This window comes from Macaca mulatta, chromosome 3, assembly GCF_049350105.2.
Source record: "Macaca mulatta isolate MMU2019108-1 chromosome 3, T2T-MMU8v2.0, whole genome shotgun sequence".
Classification (NCBI taxonomy): domain Eukaryota; kingdom Metazoa; phylum Chordata; class Mammalia; order Primates; family Cercopithecidae; genus Macaca; species Macaca mulatta.
The window spans coordinates 51,805,194-51,832,529 of NC_133408.1; the positions used below are offsets into that span (position 1 = coordinate 51,805,194).

The 27,336-nt window shown below is 53.5% G+C and overlaps 2 protein-coding genes across 17 annotated transcripts in view; one reads left to right on the forward strand and one right to left on the reverse strand.

Annotated features, from left to right (window-relative positions):
• RFC2 (replication factor C subunit 2) overlaps positions 1–27,336 on the reverse strand; it is a 113,213-nt gene that overhangs the window by 62,654 nt on the left and 23,223 nt on the right. The window lies entirely within an intron of this gene.
• CLIP2 (CAP-Gly domain containing linker protein 2) overlaps positions 20–27,336 on the forward strand; it is a 227,999-nt gene continuing 200,682 nt past the window's right edge. For 11 of the 16 annotated variants that reach the window (XR_013415208.1, XR_013415207.1, XR_013415203.1 and 8 more), the window contains exon 1: positions 20–348. The gene's annotated coding sequence lies outside the window, so the exon portion shown is untranslated. Of the gene's footprint in view, positions 349–18,760; positions 18,810–19,610; positions 19,730–27,336 lie in introns of all 16 variants that reach the window. The other 5 variants (XR_013415204.1, XM_028845696.2, XM_077996633.1 and 2 more) reach the window with 2 other exon arrangements.

The window sequence follows — 27,336 nt, forward strand, 5'->3', positions numbered from 1 at the left end:
GCCCGCCCCAGCGCCGGCCCCTTTTGTTTCCTCCCGGAGCCGGGCCGCTGGCTCCGCTGGCTCCGCTGGCTCCGCGCGGCGCTCGGCTCGGCTCGGCCGCGGGGCGCGCAGGCGGCTGCCGGGCGGCCTCGGTGCACGCCTCCCGCCTTCCCGGAGACGGGGCGCGAGACCCGGGCTCCGAGCACCGATCGCTGGGATCCCCGGCGCCAGGAGGGGGTGCAGCCGGTGGGCAGCGCCGCGCAGGGAGGGGCCGCAGCATCCTCGCCCCCCAGCGCGCCCGGGCCCGAGAAGAGGAGGCCGGGGCTCTCCGGGCCTCTGGCCGCTTAGCCTGATGCTGGAGGGACGAAGGTAGGGGCCGCCAGAGGGGCCGAGGGAGGGGGTCGCGCGGGCAACAAAGGACGGAGAGATATGGGGGGCGGCGGCCTGGCCGAAAGCGGGGCTGCCGGCCGGGAGGCATTGTCGGGGCGTGGGCAGGGGCGGGAGGGTTCGAGGCCGGCCGGTGGGCGTGGGCGGGAGCTGGCTGGGGTGTGCCCCAACTTCCCTGTTGCTTGCAGGAGAGGAGGGGGCGCTGCTTGGGGTGCCAGGGTTGGGGGCTATTCCTGGGCTGCGGGTCCCCCTGTTGAAGGCATCACCAGCCTCATCAGGGTCGCCACCCACGGACAAGGGTTTGGCCCGTCTTTTGGGACGGAAGCCTGTCCCCGCTTCCAAGGGCAGAGCAAGACGGCTGGACGCGCCGCAGGGCTCTCTGGGCTCACAGAGCCTGGGGAGCACAGCCTGGTGGGCGCGGCCATGCAGCCCCCATTCCAAACCTGGGGCCTGGGAGAACAGGGACTGCCCCCCACTCCTCCCTGCTGCACCCTATGGGGTCGCCTGGCCGATGCCCTTTGCGAAACTTGGTTGGAGTGCATGGCTGAGGAGGGGTAGGAGGAGACTGAGGCGGGCGGCTTCCCTCAGGGGGTGCCCCCCCAAGCTGGCGCTGGTGGCTGGTGAGGCAGCAGATTTTCTGCCCTCCTCCCGGGGAGGGGCGGCGGCCGCGGAGGATGCTTGGCTGAGCCTCCAGTGCCCGCCCGTTTGGACCTTTCAGGCGGAGCTTGGGCCGAGCTGGTGCCTACTGGGCACTGCCACGCAGGCCCCAGCCCCACCCTGGGAAGGACGGGCAGAGGGAGCACCTTGGGGGGAAATCACCCATCCAGCAGTGTGTCCCCCAGTGTCTGAGACCCTTCCTCTCTCTTCTGGATGAGAAGTGGGGGTCTGAGATGAGGGGGGCTGCCCTCACTCTTGCAGGATGCCTGAGGGAGGTGGGTGGGGTGGCCTAGGGCTTTGGGCAGAAGAGGAGGAGGAGGGTGCAGGGAGCACCACGTGTGTGCTCCAGAAGCCTCTTCCCCATCAGTTGTAAATGTAAACAATAAGCCCTTCATTCATTCAGCTGTTGTTACCTGACCCGGAACTTCTAGGGGCTGGCTGATACACAGGACAGCAGCCTCAGTGCCCCCCAAAAATGCAGCCCCTGGGTTTGATGAGTGCATTAGTGGGGAAGCTGGGGGCATAGAGGGGGTCCTCTGGAGGATGGGGCAGACCAGGAAGCTTCATAGAGCATCATGCAGAAGTTTGCTGCCAGGATGCTTGAAGGGGGTTTCGTGCAGGAGAAATAGCATGGATAAGGGCTTGGAGTCAGAAAAGGAGGCTATTGGGTTAGAGAAACAGCTTAGGATTTAGGGGACTTAGACCTGCGGTTGAGGACAGGGTGCATTCCTGTCTGCAGTGCCTTGCCGGGGAATGATGGGGTTCTGGCTTCAGGACAGGTGGAGGGGGTGGAGATGGAGAGGGGCTCCAAAGGCAGAAGAGGCAGGTAGAGGTGCCTGGGAGGAGCCTGCTCCACACTCACCTGTGTGCACCTGCAAACTCCAGCCCTCGGCACTGGCACTGTGCAGGCTGGGAAGGTGGTGCCTGGAATTCTGCACTCAGAGCCCAAAATCCCAGCAGGGGGAATTTACTCCAAGGAGCACTAGTCGCTTTCCAGCATCTGCTGTCTACCTTGGCGGCGAAGAGTTCAGATGCTGGAGCTTAACAGCCCGGGTTCAAATCCCAGCTCTGCCACTGCCTAGCTATGTAACCTCGCACATTGCGTCTCTCTCTGCCTGGACATCCTCATCTGTAAAATTGGGATCCTTATGGTATCTGGCTTTTAGGGTTGTTAGGAGAACTGTGCCCTGTGACGGAGTAGATGTCCTGTAAGTGTTGTTGCTGCTGTAGAGTGGCTTCCCAGCCTCCACTCACACACGTTTCAGGGAGAGGAGGCTCATGCCCACTCCAGGCTGTTTGTCCTTGTTCAAGCAGCCTTGCTGGTTAGCCCTGACCCGGGACCCGCTGTTCTCTGCCTCACTGCAGCCTCCTCCCTGGTCCTGCCTCCCTTGGTGATGGAAAGGCCATCTCCCCACAGCTCCAGCTGTCCCTGCTCCCCACCTGGCAGGCCTGCCCACGTGTGGTCCCCCAGTTCCCTCTTGGCCTCCCTTCCTGGCCCTGCCACCCTGACAGTTGGTCCTGCCGTCTTTTTTTTTGAAATGGAATTTTGCTCTTGTTGCCCAGGCTGGAGTGCAATGGTGCGATCTTGGCTTGCTGCAACCTCCGCCCCCAGCGATTCTCCTGCCTCAGCCTCCCCAGTAGCTGGGATTACAGGCATGCGCCATCACATCCGGCTAATTTTTTTGTAGTTTTAGTAGAGACAGGATTTCACCATGTTGGCCAGGCTGGTCTTGAAGTCCTGACCTCAGGTGATCCACCTGCCTCAGGCTCCCAAAGTGCTGGTATTACAGGCGTGAGCCACCGTGCCCAGCCAGTTCTACCCTCTTGATGCCACCTGCTCTACCTCCACTTCCATATCCAGGGGAGGGAAGCTGCGTTTGTGACCCTCTAATTCCCTGCCCATTGGTTCTTGTGAGAACTTCAGATTTTGTGCAGGTTAAAAAAAAAAAAAAGTATATATTAAGTGCTTACTTTGTGGAGAATGGTTCTGAGCTTTTTTGAGATGGAGTCTTGCTCTGTCGCCCAGGCCGGAGTACAGTGGTGTGACCTCAGCTCATTCCAACTTCTACCTCCCGGATTAAAGCAATTCTCCTGCCTCAGCCTCCCGAGTAGCTGGGACTACAGGCCCATGCCACCAAGACTGGCTAATTTTTTGTAGTTTTAGTAGAGGCGGGGTTTCACCGTGTTGGCCAAGCTGGTCTGGAACTCCTAACCTCAAGTGATCTGCCCACCTTGGCCTCCCAAAGTGCTGGGATTACAGGCCTGAGCCACCACACCCGGCCTGGTTCTAAGCTCTTTAAATTCATTCCTTCATTTGTGGATATTTTGATAAGGCTGCCTACATTTAACAGATAAGAATATCCTGGTGCAAAGAGGTGGCTGTGTCTGCCCTTGATGCATTTGCTAAGCACCTACTGTATGCCTGGGAGGTATGCCTCCTTCAGCCACAGTGTTCTACCCACCCTCTTCAGGTTCATGTCCCCGAACAATTATGATCCTGCCTTCTCAGACACCCACCCCTTTTGCTCAGGTGCAAAGTCCAAATACGCTATCTACCTTTTAGGGGCCGCCCCCAGTTGTATCTTTCCACTGTACCTCTCCCCATGCTCCCAGGCTGGGCACACCCAGACTTGCCTCACCTAAGGCTGCTGTGGCCCCTTTAATAAACTGCGAGGAGTGGGCATGGTTTGAGGAGCAGGGCTGGCTTTGAGGGTGGTGTGGGAGTGCCCTCCGATCCCATACCTTTGGAATTATTTTGTTGCAGGGAACAGGAACCTCCTTCAATTAGGTTAAGTGAAAAGGGACTTAAGAGTAGAGAACAGAGAATTTGTGCAGCAAACAATTGCAGGCGACCTGGCCCCCCGGGACCCCGGAAGCTGGCAGGCAGCTCCTCCTCTGGCTTTCCTCTCTGTGGACTGCGGTTTCATTTTCTCGGCCTCTCTCAGCGCATCCATCCTGTCTCCTTCTCCTTTCCCCTACGGGCTCCGTCTCCTTGGGTTGTGAGCGTGGCTGTGTTGAACGGGGCTGTAGCCTGAGTCCACGGGACCTCCCAATGGGGGTCTCCTTCATCTTGGGGTGCAGAGAGACACTGATTAGTCCAGCCTGGATATGGAAGCCCACCCGCCTCTGCTGGGCTGGTGGGGGGCAGGCCACGTGGTCTCTGGGGCTGGGGGTTGAAAACGGGGCTGGCACAGCTGGGATAATTGGTTGGCTGCATTGATGATGAAAGTTGTGTGCTAGGTGAGGACCAGCGAAGCTGGGCATTCAGGGAGCTCATGAGCTGATGGAGGAGGCAGACCCATGGTCAATTAGCCATTGTGCCACCGGATGTGGGACTGATCAGTTGCAGCGTGATTTGTTGAAAGAAACCAGAGTGCACTGATCAGGCCCGTGTGGGGAGGAGAGGACAGGTGCGATGGCCAGGGCTGCCTGCGACTGGCTTCCCCTAGCCCTGCCCTGGGACAGGAGGAGGCTCTCTCCTTTCAGGACCTGGAAATGTAGGTCCGACCGGCAGTGTAGGACTTGAGCTTTTTTTTTTTTTTTTTTTTGAGACGGAGTTTCGCTCTTGTTGCCCAGGCTGGAGTGCAATGGTGTGATCTCGGCTCACCGCAACCTCTGCCTCCTGGGTTCAAGTAATTCTCCTGCCTCAGCCTCCTGAGTAGCTGGGATTATAGGCACGTGCAACCACGCCTGGCTAATTTTTGTATTTTTAGTAGAGACGGGGTTTCACCATGTTGGCCAGGCTGGTCTCGAGCCCCTGACCTCAAGTGATCTGCCCGCCTCGGCCTCCCGAAGTGCTGGGATGACAGGCATGAGCCACCGTGCCCAGCCAGACCCGAGCTTTTGAGCCTCCTGACCTGGCTCTTCTCACTGGGCTGCAAGGCTAGTCACAACGGAACCAGTAATACAAAACTCGTGTTTGCAGAGGAAAATGCTTCAAAATGTTAATGAAACGTTTCCCTTCTGAGTAGAAGGCGAAACAGGCCAGATGGCTTTTATTAACGAGGCCTGAATTTAGGACCTTCTCTGCTTAACGGCTTCTGTCTTGACGGAGTGTTTCTTGCTCCATGGCTGGGATCATACCTTCCACTCTAGCCTGAGCCCTGAGCGACACCCGCTCCCGATTCATTTCCCTCCTTTGCCTTTTCCGCCCCTTGGGATGAGAGGGTGGAATTTCCGGCTCACCAGGAGAAGGGCCTGGTTTTTCAGCGTCGCCCCCACCACCCTGAGGTCTCAAGCTGGTCTGCCCTTACCTGCAGTTAAACCTGGCTGATTCTGGCCAGCTCCTTTTGGGGGTGCTCTAGCCCCTGCCCACCCCACAGTGTGCAGCATTGAGCTTCCAGAAGCTTTTACTAAATTGGGAAGACATCCGCCCTGCTTCCTGACAATGTAAACAATACTAGCGCTTTCCAGAAGCATTTCAAGGCCAGACACTTTGATGCCTAGTGGAGCTGTTGGCTGGGCAACGGTTGCATATTGATCTGAAGGTTATGCTGGGAGGCCGGGCTGTGGTGTGTTGGGTGGGGTAGTCTGGAGGGCTTCCTGGAGGAATAGAACTGGGGCTAGGGGCTGGGCGTGGTGGCTCACGCCTGTAATCCCAGCACTTTGGGAGGCCGAGGCTGGCAGATCACAAAGTCAAGAGTTCGAGACCAGCCTAACCAACATAGTGAAACCCCGTCTCTACTGAAAATGCAAAAGTTAGCTGGGCGTAGTGGCGTGCGCCTGTAATCCCAGCTACTTGGGAGGCTGGGGCAGGAGAATCGCTTGAACCTGGGAGGCGGAGGTTGCAGTGAGCCGATGTGGCACCACTGCATTCCAGCCTGGGCGACAGGGCGAGACTCCGTCTCAAAAAAAAAAAAAAAAAAAAAAAAAGAACTGGGGCTAGGTTTTGTTTTGCTTTGTTTTGAGACAGGGCCTGGCTCTGTCAACCAGGCTGGAGTGCAGTGGCGTGATCTCAGCTCACTGCAGCTTCGACCTCCCAGCCATCTTCCCACCTTAGCCTCTCCAGTAGCTGTGACTACAGGCGCATGTCACCATGCCCAGCTAATTTTTATATTTTTCTGTAGACAGGGTTTCACCGTGTTGCCCAGGGTGGTCTCACACCCCTGAGATCAAGGGATCCTCCCACCTTGGCGTCCCAAAGTGCTAGGATTATAGGTGTGAGCCACTGCATCAAGTGGCGGCTGAGTTTTGAAGGGTAGGTGGGCTTGAGGCAGTTAAGGAGGGCATTCGTGATGGGGGCAAAAGAAGAAAAGTCAAGAATGGAGCAGCAGGGAGTAGAGTGTCTGTCTGGGGGCTCAGTGAAGAACCCACTATTCTCCCACGTTGAGTGTGAAGTTGGGGGAGTTATACTGGCGGCAGGGAGAAGTAATGTTGGGCGTCTGGGTTTTTTGCCACCTTGTACCTTTCTGCTTCTGCTAGGCTGTTCCCTTTTGTAATGTAGGCTGTTCCCTGCACAAACCCATTCCTTCCCTCCCTCCCTCTCTCCCTCCCTTCCTTCCTTCCTTCTTTCTTTCTTTCTTTTTTTTTTTTTTTTTTTGAGATGGAGTCTCGCTCTGTAGCCCAGGCTGGAGTGCAGTGGCCGGAACTCAGCTCACTGCAAGCTCCGCCTCCCGGGTTTACGCCATTCTCCTGTCTCAGCCTCCCGAGTAGCTGGGACTACAGGCACCCGCCACCTCGCCCGGCTAGTTTTTTGTATTTTTTAGTAGAGACGGGGTTTCACCGTGTTAGCCAGGATGGTCTCGATCTCCTGACCTAGTGATCCGCCCGTCTCGGCCTCCCAAAGTGCTGGGATTACAGGCTTGAGCCACCGCGCCCGGCCTCTTTCTTTCTTTCTTTTTTGAGATGGAGTCTTGCACTGTCGCCCAGGCTGGAGTGCAATGGCGTGATCTCGGCTCACTGCAACCTCCGCCTCCTGGGTTCAAGCGATTCTCCCACCTCAGCCTCCCGAGTAGCTGGGATTACAGGTGCCTGCCACCACGCCCAGCTAATTTTTTGTATTTTTAGTAGAGATGGGGTTTCACCGTGTTGGCCAGGCTGGTCTCGAACTCCTGACCTCGTGATCCGTGCGCCTTGGCCTCCCAAAGTGCTGGGATTACAGGTGTGAGCCCCCGCGCCCAGCCCATTCGTTTCTTTACTTTGCTCACATTCAGCTTCTTTGGAGCCAGGGACCACAGAGGAGGAGTTGGAAGACGTCTGAAAGGGGCTTGTGTGTTCCTGGTTTGATTCCAGAAAGGACTTGAGGTGATTTACAATGATAAACACAGTCTAACCTGATTAAAAGTAAATGAGAAAATTAGGCCAGGAATCAGGGCTCATGCCTGTAATCCCAGCACTTTGGGAGGCCAAGGAGGGAGAATTGCTTGAGCCTAGGAGTTTGAGACCAGCCTGGGCAACAGAGCAAGACCTCATCTCTACAGAAAATTAAAAAACTTAGCTGGGTGTGGTCCCAGCTACTTGGGATACTGAGGCAGGAGGATCTCTTGAACCCAGGAGTTTGAATCTGCAGTGAGCTATGATCGTGCCACTGCACTCCAGCCTGGACGACAGAATGAAACCCTGTCTCAGAAAAAAAGAAGAGGAAAAAAAAGTTTTTATAGAGGTAATCAAGTTCAAATGAGGTCATTTGGGCCCTCATCCAATATGACTGGTGTCCTCGTCCAATATGAGCACTGTCCTTGTAAGTAAAGGACATTTGGACACAGGCATGTTCAGAGGGAAGACCACATGAGGACCCAGGGAAAAGACAGCCATCTCCACGCCAAGGAGAGAGGCCTCCAAAAAAAACAACCCTGCTGTGCCCAGTGCTGTGGTTCACGCCTGTAATCCCAGCACTTTGGGAGGCTGAGGTGGGCGGATCACGAGGTCAGGAGTTCAAGACCAGCCTGGCCAACATGGTGAAACACTGTCTCTACTAAAAATACAAAAATTAGCCAGGTGTAGTGGCGCACACCTGTAATCCTAGATACTCGGGAGGCTGAGGCAGGAGAATCACTTGAATCTGGGAGACGGAGGCTGCAGTAAACTGAGATTGCCACACTGCACTCCAGCCTGAGCAACAGAGCAAGACTCTGAAAAAAATGGAAAAAAAAAAAAGGGCCAGGCACGGTGGCTCACGCCTGTAATCCCAGCACTTTGGGAGGCCGAGGTGGGCAGATCACGAGGTCAGGAGTTCCAGACCAGCTTGGCCAATATGGCAAAACCCCGTTTCTACTAAAAAGATAAAAAATTAGCCAGGTGTAGTGGCGCACACCTGTAGTCCCAGCTACCCGGGAGGCTGAGGCAGGAGAATTACTTGAACCCGGGAAGCGGAGCTTGCAGTGAGCCGAGATCATGTCATTGCACTCCAGCCTGGATGACGGAGTGAAACCCTGTCTCAGAAAGAAAAAAAAAAGCCTGAGTGAGACTTTGTCTCAAAAAAAAAAAAAAAAGCGAAAGAAACCAACCCTGCTGGCACCTTGACCTTGGACTTTTTCAGCCTCCATAGCTGTGACCCCTACATCTCTGTTGTTTAAGCCACCTAGTCTGTGGTCCTTTGTGATGACAGCCGTAGCAGACTAATACAGTCCCTAAGACCAGCATCTGTTGTTCCCTCACGGACACCATCGTCCCCCGTTACTGGCTGATCAGCTGCGGGTTGCCTCTCTGATGCAAGTATCTGGGCTCCTGGCTTGCTGCTCCGTTCCTTCTTCTCAGAGTCTGTGTCCTCAGTCAGCTTGGGTCTGGGGTACGGGGAAAGAGATGCATCTGTACAGCTGCAGAATCCTGGTATGAGCTCAGGAGAGCCTCTAAGAGCAGCTGTGCCAACAAGAGCAGGAACCGGCTGGGTGTGGTGGCTCACACCTGTAATCCTAGCACTTTGGGAGGCCAAGGCGGGAGGATTGCTTGAACTCAGGGGCTTGAGACCAGTCTGGGCAACCTAGCAAGGGCCCATGTCTGCAAAAAAAATAAGCAAAAAATAACTGGACATCATGGCGCCTGCCTGTAGTGCCACTGGGGTGGGAGGAGCTGAGGCAGGAGAATTGCTTGAGCCTGGGAAGTTGAGGTTGCAGTGAGCCCTGATTGTGCTACCACCCTCCAGCCTGGGCGACAGAGTAAGACCCTGTCTCAGAAAAAAACCCAACTGAATAAGAAAACAAGGCCAGGCGCGGTGGCTCATGCTTGTCATCCCAGCACTTTGGGAGGCCGAGGCAGGTGGATCACAAGGTCAGGAGATCGAGACCACGGTAAAACCCCGTCTCTACTAAAAATACAAAAAATTAGCCGGGTGCGGTGGCGGGCGCCTGTAGTCCCAGCTACTCAGGAGGTTGAGGCAGGAGAATAGCGTGAACCCGGGAGGCGGAGCTTGCAGTGAGCCGAGATCGCGCCACTGCACTCCAGCCTGGGGGACAGAGCGAGACTCCGTCTCAAAAAAAGAAAAAAAAAGCAGGGCCCCCACTTTGAGAGGAAGCCCCAGCCTCTGTCTACTTGAACCCCTCCAGTGATGGGGGGATTACTGCCTGTTCCTTTGTTTGTGGGACCTACCCCTGGGAACACTCCATGCCTTGTGTGCTTGGGGGACCAGCCTTTCCAGCACAACCTGTCAGTCAGAATGTTGATCTGCTTCTTTCTGTCCATCCCAGAGATAGCTCTGAGCAGGCTGGTGAATGTGGCGATGAGGTGTGAACAAGACACTGTAAGAATCCAGCTCGATGTGGGGAGGACGAGAGTAGCAGAGGAGGGCATTTTTTTCTTTTTTTTGAGATGGAGTCTCTCTCTGTCGCCCAGGCTAGAGTGCAGTTGTGCCATCTCGGCTCACTCCAACCTCCACCTCCAGGGCTCAAGCGATCCAGAAGAGGGCATTTTAATGCATTCATATATTCACTAAACATATATTTTTGAGCTCCTGCATGGGCTGGTTGCTGTCCTAGGTACCGAGAGCCCAGCAATGAACAAGATATGGAAAGATCTTGCCCTCCTAAAGCTGCACCCACGGTCTGGTGCAGTGTTCACACCTGCAATCTCAGCGGTTTGGGAGGCCGAGGCAGGATGATCGCTTGAGCCTAGGAGTTCGAGACCAGCCTGGGCAACGTAGTGTGAGACCCCGTCTCTTATTTTTATTTATTTATTTATTTTGAGACATAGTTTCACGCTCTCGCCCAGGCTAGAGTGCAGTAGCGTGATTTCAGCTCACTGTGACCTCCACCTCCTGGGTTCAAGCAATTCTTGTGCCTCAGCCTCTCCAGTAGCTGGGATTACAGGTGCCTGCCACCACACCCAGCTATTTTTTTTTTTTTTTTTTTTTGGTATTTTTAGTAGAGACAGGGTTTTGCCATGCTGATCTTGAACTCCTGATCTCAGGTGATCCACCCGCCTCGGCCTCCGAAAGTGCTGGGATTACAGGCATGAGCCACCGCACCTGGCCCCGTCGCTATTTTTATTTTATTTTATTTTATTTTTTATTTTGTTTTGTTTTGTTTGAGACGCAATTTCACTCTGCTGCCCAGGCTGGAGTGCAGTGGCGCGATCTCAGCTCACTGCGGCCTCCGCCTCCTGGGTTCAAGCGATTCTCCTGCCTCAGCCTCCCGAGTAGCTGGGATTACAGGCATGTGCCACCACGCCCGGCTAATTTTTGTATTTTTAGTAGAAATGGGGTTTCACCATGTTGGCCAGGCTGGTCTCGAACTCCTGACTGCAGGTGATCCGCCACCGCCAGCTTCGGCCTCCCAAAGTGCTGGGATTACAGGCGTGGGCCACTGTGCCCAGCCTGTCTCTATTTTTTAAAAAATGTTTAAATAAAAAAGTTGTACCCAGTGAGAGGAAGGGCATTCTAGGAACCCGGCATGGCACGTGTGAAGGCCTGGATATGTGACCTAGTGGATATGAGTGTGGGTGGGTGTCTGTGGCTTTCAGCCAGAATTTGATGACTAACATGCGGTTCCCTTTCTGGAAGCAGCAGAAGAAAAGAACCGATGTTGAGGCCAGGCACGGTGGCTCACACCTGTAATCCCAACACTTTGGGAGGCCGAGGCAGGATGATCAGTGGAGCCCCAGAGTTGGAGACCAGCCTGGGCATCTTGGTAAAACCCTGTCTCTATAAAAAATACAAAAATTAGCCGGGTGCAGTGTCTGTAATCCCAGCTACTCAGGAGGCTGAGGTGGGAGGATTGCTTGACCCCCAGGAGTTTGAGGCTGCAGTGAGCTGTGATCGTGCCACTGCATTACAGCCTGGGCAGCACAGCAAGACCCTGTCGCAAAAATAAATAAATAAGTAAATAAATAAATAAATAGTAAAGACCCTGCCTTGAAGGCTAATTAGTGACTGTCCTCACCCCTGGGCCACCAAATTAGTTCTGTTCCTCCTCCACCCTCCCTGCCCCTTGTAGTGTGCTGGGCTGCCCCTCAGGGGCATAGTGTGCTCATGGCCTGCTGGGTTCGTCTTTTCTCCAAGACACCACACCCTGGAGTGGACCCTGATTTGCACCCCGTCCCCTCTGGCTGGGGCGGCTTATGCCACTCAGGGACCAGGCCTGAACCTCAGTGGGCTCAGCCTCTTCCCCAACCCTTGCCTGCAGGAGAAGGTATAGGAGTGAGAGAGCAGCACCCTGGGGTGCTGACTTGAGGCCTTCTTCTTCTTCGTTTTTTTTTTTTTTTTTTTTTTTGAGGCAGAGTTTTGCTCTTGTCACCCAGGCTGAAGTGCAATGGCGCAATCTTGGCTCACCGCATCCTCCACCTCCCGAGTTCAAGCAATTCTCCTGCCTCAGCCTCCCAAGTACCTAGATTATAGGCATGCACCACCATGCCCAGCTAATTTGTATCTTTAGTAGAGACGGTGTTTCTCCATGTTGGTCAGGCTGGTCTCAAACTCCTGACCTCAGGTGATCCACCCGCCTCAGCCTCCCAAAGTGCTGGGATTGCAGGCATGAGCCACTCTGCCCAGCTTTTTAATTTTGTTTTTTAACAGAGTTTTGCTCTTGTTGCCCAGGTTGGAGTACAGTGCTGTGATCTCAGCTCACTGCAACCTCCGCCTCCTGGGTTCAAGCGATTCTCCTGCCTCAGCCTCCCTAGTAGCTGGGATTATAGGCGCGCGCCACCACGCCCAGCTAATTTTTGAATTTTTAGTAGAGCTGGGGTTTTGCCAATTTGGCCAGGCTGGTCTCGAACTCCTGACCTCAAATGATTCGCCCGCCTTGGCCTCCCAAAGTGCTGTGATTACAGGCATGAGCTTCCGCGCCCGGCCTCTTCCCACCTTTCGTAGTCTCTGGCGTCTATTACTCCCCTCTGTATTTTCATGTATACGCATTGTTTAGCTCCCACTTATAAGTACCATCATGTGGTATTTGATTTTCTGAGTTGTTTCGCTAGGGATAATGGCTCCCAGTTCCATCCATGTTGCTGAAACAGACATGATTTCATTCTTTTTGATGGCTGAGTGGTATTCCGTGGTAGACATATACCACATTTTCTTTATCCAGTCCTCCCCTGACGGACACATGTGTTGATTCCATATCTTTGCTCTCGTGAATTGTGCTGTGATCAACATACCAGTGCAGGTATCCTTTGGACAGAATGAATCATTTTCCTTTGGGTAGATGGCAATTAGTAGGATTGCTGGATAGAAGGCCCATTCTATGTTCAGTTCTTTGAGAAATCTCTGCACCGTTTCCCATAAAGGTACTAATTTGCATTCTTACCAACAGTGTATAAGCGTTCCCTTTTCTCCACATCCTCTCCAACATGCATTGTTTTCAGGCTTTTGAATAATAGCCAGTCTGACTGGCGTAAGATGGTATCTCATTGTGATTTTAATTTGCATGTTCTGATGATCCGTGATGCTGAGCATTTTTTATATGGTTCTTGGCCGCTTGTATGTCTTCTTTTGTATGCACTGTTTTTATGTCCGACTTCTTTCACTCAAGATTGTAATTGCGAGGTTCTTACATATCATTGCATGCAGTTGGCATTCGTTCATTCTCATTGCTGTATGTTATTCTACTATGCGAACAAACCACAACTTGTTTACTTTTATTATTATTATTATTATTGAGACAGAGTCTCGCTCTTGTCTCCAGGCTGAAGTGCAATAGCATGATCTCGACTCACTGCAACCTCCACCTCCAGCGTTCAAGCAATTCTCCTGCCTCAGCCTCCCGAGTAGCTGGGATTACAGGCACCCACCACAATGCCCGGGTAATTTTTTTTTTTTTTTTTTGTATTTTTGGTAGAGACGGGGTTTCACAATGTTGGCCAGGCTGGTCTGAAACTCCTGACCTCAGGTGATCTGCCCACCTCGGCCTCCCGAAGTGCTGGGATTACAGGCATGAGCCACTGTGCCCAGCTTTTTTTTTTTTTTTTTTTTTTTTTGAGACAGAGTCTTGCTCTGTTGCTAAGACTGGAGTGCACTGGCGTGATCTCAGCTCACTGCAGCCTCTACCTCGTGGGTTCAAGTGATCCTCCTGCCTCAGGCTCCCAAATAGCTAGGATTACAGGTGCCTGCCACCATTTTTAGTAGAGATGGGGTTTCAACATGTTGGCCAAGCTGGTCTCGAACTGCTGGCCTCAAGTGATCCACCCGCCTTGACCTCCCAAAGTGCTGGGATAACAGGCGTGAGCCACCATGCCTGGCCTTATTGACTCATTCTAATGGTGATGGATGTGTGGGTTATTTTCGGTGTTGGACCTTTTTTTATGGCTGGTGGTTCTGAGCATGCCAACTCTCTGTGTGTCCAGCTCTCACAAGACAGATAGGCTGGGCGTTCCCAGGGCCCTGTGGTCCCCAGGCTGTTGGTAGGGCAAGGAAGATGCCTCCTTTATTTTTAACTTTTTTTTATTTTTTAAATTTTTTTGAAACAGAGTCTTACTCTGTCACCCAGGCTGGAGTGCAATGGCATGATATCGGCTCACTGCAACCTCCCCCTCCCTGGTTCAAGCAATTCTCCTGCCTCAGCCTCCCAAGTAGCTGGGATTACAGGTGCACACCACCACGCCCGATTAATTTTTGTATTTTTGTAGAGATGGGGTTTCACTGTGTTGGTCAGCTGGTCTTGAACTCCTCACCTCAGGTGATCTGCACACCTCAGCCTCCCAAAATGCTGGGATTACAGGCGTGAGCCACCACCCCTGACCAGAAGATGCCTTCTCTACAACTGAGGAACCGCAGCCCTGAGCTCGGACATAGTGAGAATGGTAGTGTGTGGGACCAGAACCCGGGCTTCTAGACTCAACCCTTGCTTGTCTCCCAGCTGCAGCTGCCAGAGAAGTTGGGGTTTGACTGGGGCACTTGGCCTAGGTCTGTCCTGCCCTGCTCAGCCCAGGAACGCCGAGCCTTGCGCTGTGTAAACGTGGTCCTCACTATATACTGTGGTCTTGCCAGTTTCATCTCCCTCCCTCCTGTTTGAAGCCACGTGGGCTTGTGGAGCCTGGGTTCCGGCCCCAGATCTGCTGTGATGCTGGGGCAAGGCTCCATCCCCACGCTGGCTCTCGGCTGTCCCCACTATCTGGATGGCCACCAGGCCAATGGGTGTTCTCAGGGCAGCTCAGGATTTATCCCCACCCCGTTCTTCTTGGGGCTCCCCCGTACCCCCACTGCTGGCCAGCAACTGTGTGAGTGTTGCCTGCACAGCTGGGGCTGCAGCTCCCTGCGGGCCTGGCAGAGCAAGTGGGAGAAGGCTGACCAAGTATGGGTGGAGACAGCAGCACAGACAGCCGGGCACCCTCCCATCGGCTCTCCCAGACCCGAGGGATAGTGTATATAAGGCTCAGAGCTTTGGCTTCCGCCTGAGAGCCTGCAAGACTCACAGGGAAGGGGCCGTCCAGCCCTGCCCTCTACTTGCTCTGGCCAGGGAGGATGTGGAGACTCTAGCTTCACCACTGGGTGACCTAAGTCAAGCTTCTCAGATTCCCTGAGCCTTGGGCAAATGCAAACAAAGCCGCGTGGGCTAGATGGGCAGTGGGGCCCGTGGAGCAGGTGAGGTGCCAGCCTGGAGTGGTGTCACACCCAGGACCCCCCACTGGATTCTGCATGGTGCAGGATTGGGGTGGGACTGGCATTCTAGTGCATGTGTGGGCATTGGGGTACCTGGTAGGGCAGGACTTGGGGAGCCCCCTTCGTGCTCAGAGCAGGGCTCACCATTGGCTCAGAAAGCCTGGCCTAGCAGTCAGCATTTGGGGTCCTCTCTGTTGGGGGCTTGCCTCTTGGTGGGTGTGCAGTGGAGATGTTTCCTTCTCCCTCCCCTTGTGTCTCTTATCTTTTTTTTTTTTTTTATAAATAGGGTCTTAGGCCAGGTGCGGTGGCTCACGCCTGTAATTCCACCACTTTAGGAGGTGAAGGCGGGTGGATCACCTGAGGTCAGGAGTTCGAGACCAACCTGGCCAACATGGTGAAACCCCGTCTCTATTAAAAATACAAAAATTAGCCAGGTGTGGTGGCGCACTCCTGTAGCCTCAGCTACTTGGGAGGCTGAGGCACTAGAATCGCTTGAACCCGGGAGGCAGAGGTTGCAGTGAGCCGAGATCATGCCACTGCACTCCAGCATGGGTGAGAGAATGAGACTCAGTCTGAAAAGAAAAAGGATCTTGCTCTGTGGCCCAGGATGGGATTCAGTGGGACAATCATAGCTCACAGCTCACTGCAGCCTCAAACTTCTGGGCTCAAGCAATCCTCCCGCCTTAGCCTCCTAAGTAGCTGGGACTACAGGTGTTTGTCACCATGCCTGGTAATTTTTTTTTTTTTTTAATTTTAATTTTTTAGGAGGTGAGGTCTCACTGTGTTGTCCAGGCTGGTCTTGAACTCCTGGCCTCAAGTGATCCTCTTGCCTTGGCATCCCAGAGTGCTAGGATTGCAGGCGTGAGCCACCGTACCTAGCCTATCTTTATTTTTCTTTAAAAAAATGATTAAGAAGCCAGGCACGGTGGCTCACGCCTGTAATCCCAGCACTTTGGGAGGCCAACGCAGGCGGATCACCTGAGGTCAGGAGTTCAAGACCAGCCTGGCCAACATGGTGAAACCCCATTTCTTTTTTTTTTTTTTTTTTTTTGAGACTGAGTCTGGCTCTGTCGCCCAGGCTAGAGTGCAGTGGCCGGATCTCAGCTCACTGCAAGCTCCGCCTCCCGGGTTTACGCCATTCTCCTGCCTCAGCCTCCGGAGTAGCTGGGGCCACAGGCGCCCGCCACCTCGCCCGGCTAGTTTTTTGTATTTTTTTTTTTAGTAGAGACGGGGTTTCACCGTGTTAGCCAGGATGGTCTCGATCTCCTGACCTTGTGATCCGCCCATCTCAGCCTCCCAAAGTGCTGGGATTACAGGCTTGAGCCACCGCGCCCGGCTGAAACCCCATTTCTACAAAAATATAAAAATTATCTGGGCATGATGGCAGGTGCCTGTAATCCCAGCTACTCGGGAGGCTGAGGCAGGAGAATTGCTTGAACCCACGAGGTGGAGGTTGCAGTAAGCTGAGATCACGCCATTGCACTCCAACCTGGACAACAGAGGGAGACTCTGACTCAAAAAAAAAAAAAAAAAAAAAAAAGATTAAGAAATTTGTTAGATATTCAGAGGAATAGACAGTATACATTGAACATCCATGTGCATCCCATAGGGCTAGGAAACAAACCTTAGAAATATAACAAAGGCTGGGCATGGTGGCTAATGCCTGTAATCCCAGCACTCTGGGAGGCTGAGCCAAGAGGATCGCTTGAAGCCAGGAGTTCAAGACCAGCCTGGGCAGCATAGTGAGATCCTGTCTCTACAAAAATTAACCGGATATGGTGGCATACACCTGTGGTTCCAACTACTTGGGAGGTTAAGGAGGGAGGATCACTTGAGTCCAGGAGTTCAAGGCTGCAATGAGCTATGATTGCGTCACTGCACTCCAGCCTGGGCGACAGAGGGAGACCCTGTCTCCAAAAATAAATGAATAAATAAACAAATAAAGTCCCCAGTTACCCCACCCCAGTCCCTTCCCACCACCAAACCACCCCTCCCTGTTCTTACAATGGAGTTCATCCTGTAGGTGCCTCCAGGGCAGGCAGGCCAGTTGCCAGGGAGGGCCCTCTAGGGTAACACCTGTCCCTCCAGTGTACACTCACGTCCCCTGTGCAGACCAGGGGCTCTGCCATCTGCGCCTACCCACCCACTGCTCTGCCCCCTCTCCAACACTTGGCATTGCCAGGCCTTTTGACTTGCCCATTGGATGGGGCACCCTGGGTTTGCCTTTTCCTGGGGAGGCGCAGTGGCTCTCTGTCTCTCAGCTGGTGGGTTGTGCAGCCTGGCCTCCCCCACAAAGGCTGGTCCTATTCCTGCCCACCTATCGTTGGGTGCCCTCAGGTTGGTGCCCTGTGGTTCCTTTAAGTTCTCTGCTGCAGCCCCTACCTTCCCCCGCCTCCCTCCCTGCGTTCCCTCTCTGTCCCAGATCAGGCCACATTTTGTTTGTTTTTGAGATGGAATCTCACTTTGTCGCCCAGGCTGGTGCCCAGGCAATGGCACCATCTTGGCTCACTGCAACCTCCACCTCCTGGGTTCAAGTGATTCTCCTGCCTCAGTCTCCCAAGTAGCTGGGATTACAGGCGCCTGCCACCACGCCCAGCTAATCTTTCCATTTTTAGTAGAGATGGGGTTTCGCCATGTTGGCCAGGCTGGTCTTGAACTCCTGACCTCAGGTGATCCTCCCATCTTGGCCTCCCAAAGTGCTGGGATTACTGACATGAGCCACCACGCCCGGCCACATTTTGGGGGTCCGCTTCCATCTCAGCAGCCCCCAGCGGGCCTCTCTCCCTGCACCCCAACCTTACTGCCCCCGCTGGCAGTTCACCATCATCCTCAGCTCCCAGAGTGGTCTTGCTGGCGTGCTTGTCTGATTGTGGGGGACCCCTGGCTTGGAGTCTTTCTGTGGCCCCTCATCCCCTCAGCCTGATTGCTGGGGCACGTCGGGGAGAGCCTGCCTGTCTGTCACACTCTCTAGATGCCCCCCTGCATTCCAGCCTGACCAGATCCTTGGGTGTTGGGTGGACCTGGCAGAGTGTGGTCAGTTTCCCTTGCCGGATCCCAGACCCTCTGCCCCGCAGGTGCTCCCTGCCCAGGCTTCAGGTTACGGGGCCCTTGCTCCTCCGAGAGGTGCTGTTGTGCCTGGTGCCTTAGGGCTCGTGGCGTGTGGGTAGGGACTGTGCTGAGCCTACCTCTGGGGCCTGATTGTGGGGACTGTGGGTTACCCCTCAGGAAGTGTGGGCATGAGCTCCCCAGCTGCCGGGACCCCCGAGGGCCCTGGAGAGAGTGGGGTCTGGTGAAGACTGGATATGACCCAACCCAGCCAGCAGGAGTGTCCCTGCCAAGCACCTGCCCCTCCGGGAGTGAGCCACGTCCGGGGTCTCTGCAGGCGTGCCCACTTCCTGGCTCCCACCTCCCTCACCCCAGGACAAGGCTGGCCCGCCAAACCGAGACGGGCTTTCCACTGCTCCACTTGGCACCCGTCCCTCTCCGCCGGGGCCCTGATTGGCAGAGAGTTCCGAGGCTGCAGCCCGCCACCCCCGGGCAGCTGAAATGGAAGCCATGAAATGCAGCCGGGGCTTGTGTCCGGGAAACGGCAGAGGAGGGTGGCACAAAAGGGGGCCTGTTGGTCTGAATGCCACCCCGCTCTCGCCTGTCCATCCTGTGCACCAGGGCCTCCAGAGTAGTGACAGTCCCCTTCCTGAGCAGCCGGGCACACTCCTGGGGTGTCTTCTCTGCCTCACTCCCAGGAGGTGGTGATACTTGTACTCCATTTTACAGGTAATGAAACTGAGGCTCTCTCTGGGCCAAGGGCTCACAGCCACTCGGGGTAAGTCTGGGGTTTGGAGCTGGGACTGCGCCAGCCTTCCCCACCTCCCACATCGGCCACAGTGTGGCCAGAGGCCAATTTATCATCAAGTCCCAGCGTTTTCCAAGAATCCGTCTCTCTTCCTCTGTCCCACCAGCACAGCTGAGTCACACGAGGGCAGGTGGCCTCCCCCCTCTTCCCGTTCACCATTCTCCCCTCTCCCCTTCCGGGTGCTCCTTGGGGACAGGGGGGCTGCTCCCCCTCTGCACCCTTCTCCCCCTCCCACAGCGAGGGTGGCCAGGCCTGACTGAATGCCGCCTTGGTTCTCCTCTCCTGCCAGCTCTTTGGTTTCCTTTGTGAGCCGTGGCAGGCGGACGCTGTCCCCAGAGGCCAGGGGGCTCACAAATGTTATTCCAGGGCTGGGCTGGGCAGGATGGGAGGTAGGGAAGGGCCAGACCCGGGTCTGATTCCAGGACAGCCACTTAGCAGTGTGTGACTTTGAGTCCCTGAACTTCTCTGCACTCGGGAAGCTCCACCTGTCACAGGACCTCTGCCTTGTCCAGGGGCTGAGGACATGAGACCACATTCGTGCAATGCCTGGTAAACAGTAGATTCGTTTTTTGTTGTTGTTGTTGTTTTGGTTTTTTTTTGAGACAGAGTCTCGATCTGTCGCCCAGGCTGGAGTGCAATGGCACCATCTCGGCTCACCACAACCTCTGCCTCCTGGGTTCAAGCGATTCTCCTGCCTCAGCCTCCTGAGTAGCTGGGACTAAAGGTGCCCGCCACCATGTCCAGCTAATTTTTTTTTTTTTGTATTTTTAGTAGAGATGGGGTTTCACTATGTTGGCCAGGCTGGTCTCAAATGCCTGACCTCATGATCCGCCCGCCTCAGCCTCCCAAAGTGCTGGGATTACGGGCATGAGCCACCGCGCCTGGCAATGGTAGGTTCTTCGTACTGGAGGCTGCTGGGGGGTTCGGGAGGGCCAGAGGGCAATTACGGGAGCGTTCCCTGGGAGGAGTGTTTCTGGGGATTTGTGGCCTGGAAGGCCTTTGTCCTCTGGGCCACTGTAGGTTTGCTGTCGTGGGAATTCCAGATCATGGCTCTGTGCCAGGCACCATGGCTCAGGCTGGGTTCCCAGAGAGGAGAGACTATGGCCCTGCCTGAAGTTACCTGTGAGCTCCCGGGTGGCATGATGAAGATAGACAAGAACAGTATACTCTCTCCTCCTGGGCCCCACATGTGATCCTGAGGTCCTGGGAGACTTCCTGGAGGAGGTGGCATCAGGCTAGTTGTCAGTAGGTAATGCAAATAGATGAAGTGAAACAGGTGGGAGAAAAGGCACAGGCGGCCTCTGGGAGGTGGGACAGTGTCAGGCGGGTGGTAAGGACCTGCAGGGTCATCTGCAGGAGCCTCCAGTGCCAGGGACAGGGTTCTTATGCCTGGTCTCTGCCTCAGAGAGGATGCTGGCTGGTGGGGAGGCCAGACCAGCTGTGTGATGAGCTGGGCTGATCACCATGAGCCACTCAGACCTGAGTGCTATGTCCTAAGGAGGTGAGAATGGTGTCTTGGACTTCTCACCTCTTGGGTAAGTATCATTCATTCATTCATGATCTGGTTTGTTTATTTCTTTATTTTTATTTATTTATTTTTGAGATGGAGTCTTGCTCTTGTTGCCCAGGCTGGAGCGCAGTGGTGTGATCTCGGCTCACTGCAACCTCCGCCTCCCGAGTTCAAGTGATTCTCCTGCCTCAGCCTCCCAAGTAGCTGGAACTACAGGCATGTGCCATCACGCCCAGCTACTTTTTGTATTTTTAGTAGAGACGGGGTTTCACCACGTTAGCCAAGCTGGTCTCAAACTCCTGACCTCCAGTGATCTGCCTGCCTTGGCCTCCCAAAGTGCTGAGATTACAGGCGTGAGCCACCACGCCCAGCCCTTTTTAAAAATTTTTAAAAACTTTTTTAGAGACAGGGTCTCACTCTGTCTCCCAGGCTGGAGTGTGGTGGTGTGATCACAGCTCACTGCAGCCTCAACCTCCCAGGCTGAAGCAATCCTCCCACTTTAGCCTCCCCAGTAGCTGGGACTACAGGCACGCACCACCACACCTGGCTAAATTTTGTATTATTTTGTAGAGACAGATTTTCGCCATGTTGCCTGGGCTGGTCACAAACTCCTGAGCTCCAGCAATTGACCCACCTCTACCTCCCAAAGTGCTGGGATTACAGGTGTAAGCCACTATGCCCTGCCTCTCCCATCCTAAGTGTATGGTTTGGGCCAGGCATAGTGGCTCACGCCTGTAATCCCAGCACTTTGGGAGGCTGAGGTGGATGGGTCACCTGAGGTCAGGAGTTTGAGACCAACCTGGCCAACATGGTGAAACCCCGTCTCTACTAAAAATTAAGTGTATGGTTTGATGACTTCTAGTATAAACGCAGAGTTGTGCAACTATCACCACACCCCCGTTTTAGGACATTTCTACCACCCAGAAAGTTCTCTGTGCCCATTTGCAGCCAGTCTGTGTTTCCAGGCCTAGGCAACCACTGATCTTCATCCTGTGTCTACAATTTTGAAATTGCATATGAACGGACTCATACAATATGGAGTCCTTCGTGTCTAGTTTCTTCTACTTAGCAAAATGTTTTAAACATTCGTCCGGCCGGGCGTGGTGGCTTACACCTGTAATCCTAGCACTTTGGGAGGCCGAGGCAGGTGAATCACCTGACATCAGGAGTCCGAGGCCAGCCTGGCCAACATAGTGAAACCCTGTCTCTATTAAAAATACAAAAAATTAGCTGGGTGTGGTGGCGGGCACCTGTAATCCCAGCTACTCTGGAGACCGAGGCAGGAGAATCGCTTGAACCTAGGAGATGGAGGTTCCAGTGAGCCAAGATCGCGCCATTGCACTCCAGCCTGGGTAACAGAGCGAGACTCCGTCTCAAAAGAGAAAAAAACAAAAGCATTCATCAACAACTACTGATGTTGCACACATCAGTAGTTCTTTATTGCTGAGAAATATTCTGTTATATAGATAATACCACTTTGGGCCAGGCATCGTGGCTCACACCTTTAATCCCAGCACTTTGGGAGGCTGAGGTGGGGGGAATTGCTTGAGTCCAGGAATTCAAGACCAGCTTGGGCAACGTAGTGAGACCCTGTCTCTACCAAAAAAAAAAAAAAAAAAAAAAATTTAGCCGGGCGTGATGGCACATGCCTGTAGTCCCAGCTACTGGGGAGGCTGAGGTGGGAGGATTGCTTGAGCCCAGGAGGTTGAGGCTGCAGTGAGCCATGATCACGCCACCACACTCCAGCCTGGGTGACAGAGACCTGTCTCTGTTCTAAAATAAAAATGAAGACTGGTCATGGCAGCTCACTCCTATAATCCCAGCACTTTGGTAGACTGAGGCAGGAGGATCCTTTGAGTCCAGGACTAGCTTCGGCAACATATTGAGGCTCCATCTGCAAAAAAATAAAAAGTTAGCTGGGCATGGTGGCACTTGCCTTTGGTCCTAGCTACCCAGGAAGCTGAGGTGGGAGGATCACTTGAACCCAGGAGTTTCCAGTCTGCAGTGAGCCATGATTGCACCACTGCACTCAGCCTGGGTGACAGAGTGAGACCCTGTCTGAAAAGTAAAAATAAAATAAAAAACAGCTGCCCTACTTTTGTTTGTACATGCACTGGTTGATGGAGATTTTACTTTGGTGCTGTTATGAGTAAAACTGGTATAAACACTTGCTTATAAAACTTTCTATGGACACATGTTTTTGCTTCTCTTGGGTGGTTGGGTTATATGGGAGGTATATTTTTAACTTTCTTTTTTTTTTTTGAGACAAGGTCTCACTTTGTCATCCAGGCTAGAGTGCAGTGGCACAGTCTTGGCTCACTGAAATCTCTGCCTTATGGGTTCAAGCGATTATTGTGTCTCAGCCTCCCAAGTAGTTGGGATTATAGGCATGTGCCACCATGTCCTGCTAATTGTTTTTGGATTTTTGGTAGAGATGGGTTTTCACCATGTTGCCCAGGCTGGTCTCCAACTCCTGGGCTCAAGTTATCCGCCTACCTCAAGCTCCTATTTTTAACTTTTTTTTTTTTTTTTTGAGATGGAGTCTCCCTCTGTTGCCCAGGCTGGAGTGCTGGAGTACAGTGGTGCAATCTCGGCTCACTGCAAGCTCTGCCTCCCGGGTTCATGCCATCCTCCTGCCTCGGCCTCCCGAGTAGCTGGGACCACAGGCGCCTGCCACCACGCCTGGCTAATTTTTTGTATTTTTAGTAGAGACAGAGTTTCATCGTGTTAGCCAGGATGGTCTCGAACTCCTGACCTCGTGATCTGCCCACCTCGGCCTCCCAAAGTGCTGGGATTACAGGTGTGAGCCGCTGCACTCTGCCACTATTTTTAGCTTTTTAAGAAACTGCCCAACTGTTTTCCAGAGTGATTGTACCTTTTTTTTTTTTTTTGAGACGGAGTCTCGCTCTGTCTCCCGGGCTGGAGTACAGTGGCCGGATCTCAGCTCACTGCAAGCTCTGCCTCCGGGGTTTACGCCATTCTCCTGCCTCAGCCTCCCGAGTAGCTGGGACTACAGGCGCCCGCCACCTCGCCCGGCTAGTTTTTTTTTGTATTTTTTAGTAGAGACGGGGTTTCACCGGGTTAGCCAGGATGGTCTCAATCTCCTGACCTCGTGATCCGCCCGTCTCGACCTCCCAAAGTGCTGGGATTACAGGCTTGAGCCACCGCGCCCGGCCTGTACCATTTTTTATTTCCACCAATACTACGAGCATTGCAGTTGTTCTGCGTCCTCATCAGTCCTTGGTATTGTCAGCTTTAAAAACTTTTAGCCATTCCCTTTGGTGGGAAGTGGTATCTCTTGTGGTTTTGATCTGCATTGCCTGGATGAGTAATAATGTTAGTCATCTTTGCATGTGCTTATGGGCTCTTTGTATATCTTCTTTGGTGAAATGTGTATTCAAACCTTTCACCCATTTTTAACTGGGTTGTTGCCTTCTCAGTGAGTTGCAGAGTTCATTCTGTTTCCTGAATACCAGCCCTGGCTGGGCGTGGTGGCTCATGCCTGTAATCCCAGCACTTCCAGAGGCGGAGGCAGGAGGATTGCTTGAGCCCAGGAGTTTGAGACCAGCCTTGACAACGTAGCTAGACCCAGTCTCTATAAAAAAATGAAAAACAATTAGCCAGGCATGGTAGGGTGCACCTGTAGTCCTAGCTACCCAGGAGGCTGAGACAGGAGGATTGCTTGAGCCCAAAAGTTGGAGGCTGCAGTGAGCTATGATCATGTCACTGCACTCCAGCCTGGGCGATAGAGCAAGACCACATCTCAAAAATAAAAAATTTAAAAAAAAAGAAAAAGAAAAAAAGAATGCAAGTATGGGCCGGGTGTGATGGTTCACACCTGTAATCTCAGCACTTTGGGAGGCCGAGGCAGGTGGATTTGAGGGCAGGAGTTCAAGACCAGCCTGGCCAACATGGTGAAACTCCATCTTTACTAAAAATACAAAAATTAGTCAATGGGATGGCAATGAGACACCTGTAGTCCCAGCTACTTGGGAGACTGAAATAGGAGAATCGCTTGAACCTGCGAGGTGGAGGTTGTAGTGAGCCGAGATTGTACCATGCGGGTAACAGAGCAAGACTCTGTCTCCAAAAATAAATAAATAAATAAATAAATAAATAAATAAATAAATAAAAGAATGAAAGTCTATTATTAGATACGATTTATAGCTGTTTTCTCTGTGGGAGGGTTTTTGGGCAGAGAAGAGGCCCTGGGCTGGGGGTCAGGAGGGGGAAGGAGTTCCTTGAACCTCATTTGAGTTCCAGCAATGCTCTCTCTTCTCTGCATCTGGAATTCCTAGGTGAGAGGGTCCCCCAGCTGAGCCACGGGAGCAGGAGGTTCATTTGGTCACCCACAAGGTGGGACATTTACTGTCACCAGAGGCCGCCCCCACTCACCTTTGCTGGCGTTGGAGATGCTGACCCAGCCTAACCAAGCTCTCAGAGAGCTGTGCCCAAAGTTGGCTCCCTCATTGAACAAGCCACCAGGAGGGCCAGGTTCTGGGGACCAAGGGAGCAGCCTTGTACCCCAGCATGATCGACTCCCAGTCCCTAGAATTCCCGGGGCACCAAGGGCATTGGAATGTCAGATTTAGCAGGTCCTGAGGGCCAGGGCTGGCAGGCATGCCCAGTGCTCTCGTGGGCACACCAGGGCGTGTCGGCTCCACTGCTGTGTGCCTGGGGGCAGCTCGCTTTCCTCTGCTCTTACAGCTGCCAGGCCGAGGGAGGAGGCGATCCTTCACTCGGATGTGCCAGGACAGGTAGTAGTGTTGCTGACTCATTGGATGTCCTGAGAACACACACACATTCCTGCTGTGAGCATTGTGGGTTGACATCTGTATTCACCAGAACTTTTTTGGAAATGCAAATGACATTGTCCCTCAAATAGGTTTAGGAAAAAAAAAAAGGCCAGGCTCAGTGGCACACGCCTGTAATCCCAGCACTTTGGGAGGCCGAGGCAGGAGGATTGCTTGACCCCCGGAGTTTCAGACCAGCCTGGGCAACATAGTGAGACCCTGTCTCTACAAAAAGCTTGTAAACATAGCTGGGGGGTTGGTAGCATGCACCTGTGGTCCCAGCTACTCAGATGCCTGGGAGGTTGAGGCTGTAGTGAGCTGAAATCGTACCACTGCACTCCAGCCTGGGCAACAGAGTAAGACCCTGTCTAAAAAAAAAAAAGAGAGAGAGAGAAAAAAAACAATTGTGAGATTTGTTGGTTGATGTAAACGAAGAGCTCAGCTAGGCACGGTGGCTCAAGCCTGTAATCCCAGCACTTTGGGAGGCTGAGGAGGGCGCAGATCATGAGGTCGGGAGATCAAGACCATCCTGGATAACGCAGTGAAACCCCGTCTCTACTAAAAATACAAAAAATTAGCCGGGCGTGGTGGCGGGTGCCTGTAATCTCAGCTACTCGGGAAGCTGAGGCAGGAGAATGGCATGAACCTGGGAGGCGGAGCTTGCAGTGAGCCGAAATCGCGCCACTGCACTCCAGCCTGGGCAACAGAGCAATACTCCATCTAAAAAAAAAAAAAAAAAAAAAAAAAAAAAAGAGCTCAAGTGACCAGCTTCAGGCTCAGCTGGATCCAGGCCCTCCTGGGGACTCAGCTCTGCTGTCTCTGTGTTGGCACTGTTCCCTGGCAGGCTCTCCCATGCGGTGACCAGAATGGCTCCTGCAGCTTCTGGCTTGTATCCTACACCCAGGCAGCCCCAGAGCAGGGAGAATTCTTCCTGAAGGTTTCAGCCACAGCCCAGGCTCTGGGACGCCTCACACGATCTTCCCTGATGGCCAGGCCTGTGTTATGCATCCCCTCTAGGAGTGGGAATGAGGTCAACCCACATAAGTCATATGAGTCAAGGATGGGGAAAATACAGACCAGGAGCGGTGGCTCATGCCTGTGATCCCAGCACTTTGGGAAGCCAAGGGGAGGATCGCCTGAAGTCAGCAGTTCGAGACCAGTCTGGCCAAGATGGCAGAAACCCCCTCTCTATTAAAATACAAAAATTAGCTGGGCCTGGTGGCGGGCGCCTGTAGTCTGACCTACTCAGGGGCTGAGGCAAAATAATTGCTTGGACCCAGGAGATGGAGGGTTGCAGTGAGCCAAGATCATGGAACTGCACTCCAGCCTGGGTGTCAAAGTGACTCTGTCTCCAAAAAAAAAAAAAAAAAAAAGGGGAAAAGAGACTGGCTCACGCCTGTAATCCCCGCATTGTGGGAGGCAGAGGTGGGAGGATCGCTAGAGGTCAGGAGTTCGAGACCAGCCTGGCCAACATGGTGAAACCTCATCTCTACAAAAAATACAAAAATTAGCCAGGCATGGTGGCGGATACCTGTAGTCCCAGCTACTTGGGGGACTGAGGCCGGAGAATCGCTTGAACCCAGGAGGCAGAGGTTGCAGTGAGCTGAGATCGTGATGCTGCACTCCAGCCTGGGCAGCAGAATAAAACCCTGTCTCTAAAAATAATAATAACAACAAAATTAATGGAGAAAAGGTTTCTTCATAATCTGCGACTGCAGATATGGCTGGACAGACAAGGGCATCTCCTGTATCAGAGATTTCCTGTGTTTCTGAGGTCCAGACGTGAGGATGCTTTTGCCTGAAATCCTCCATCTGACTATGGTGCTCTGAATTTCCTCTCCCCATTGGATGGTGCTCCCCAGGGCAGAGGCTAAGTCCTACCTACAGCTCTGGGGCAGGGATGGGGCCTGGCTCATGGTGAGCCTTCTGGAAACATTGAGTGCATTAAAGTTTGTGAGTATAGGATAGTGGGGAAGAGGCCTGGGGCTGGGGGACTTGTCCACCTCTCCGGCCCCCTGCAGCCAGTCCCATCTTGCTGCCCCCTGTCCCCTAAACAGATAGCGTCATACCTGGAGGCTTTGCTCCTCTCCAGAGTCCCTTTTGTCCTGTAAGCTCTTCTCTGCTTCATCATAATGACACAAAGCTGGCCAGGCATGGTGGCTCACACCTGTACTCCCAGCACTTTGGGAGGCTG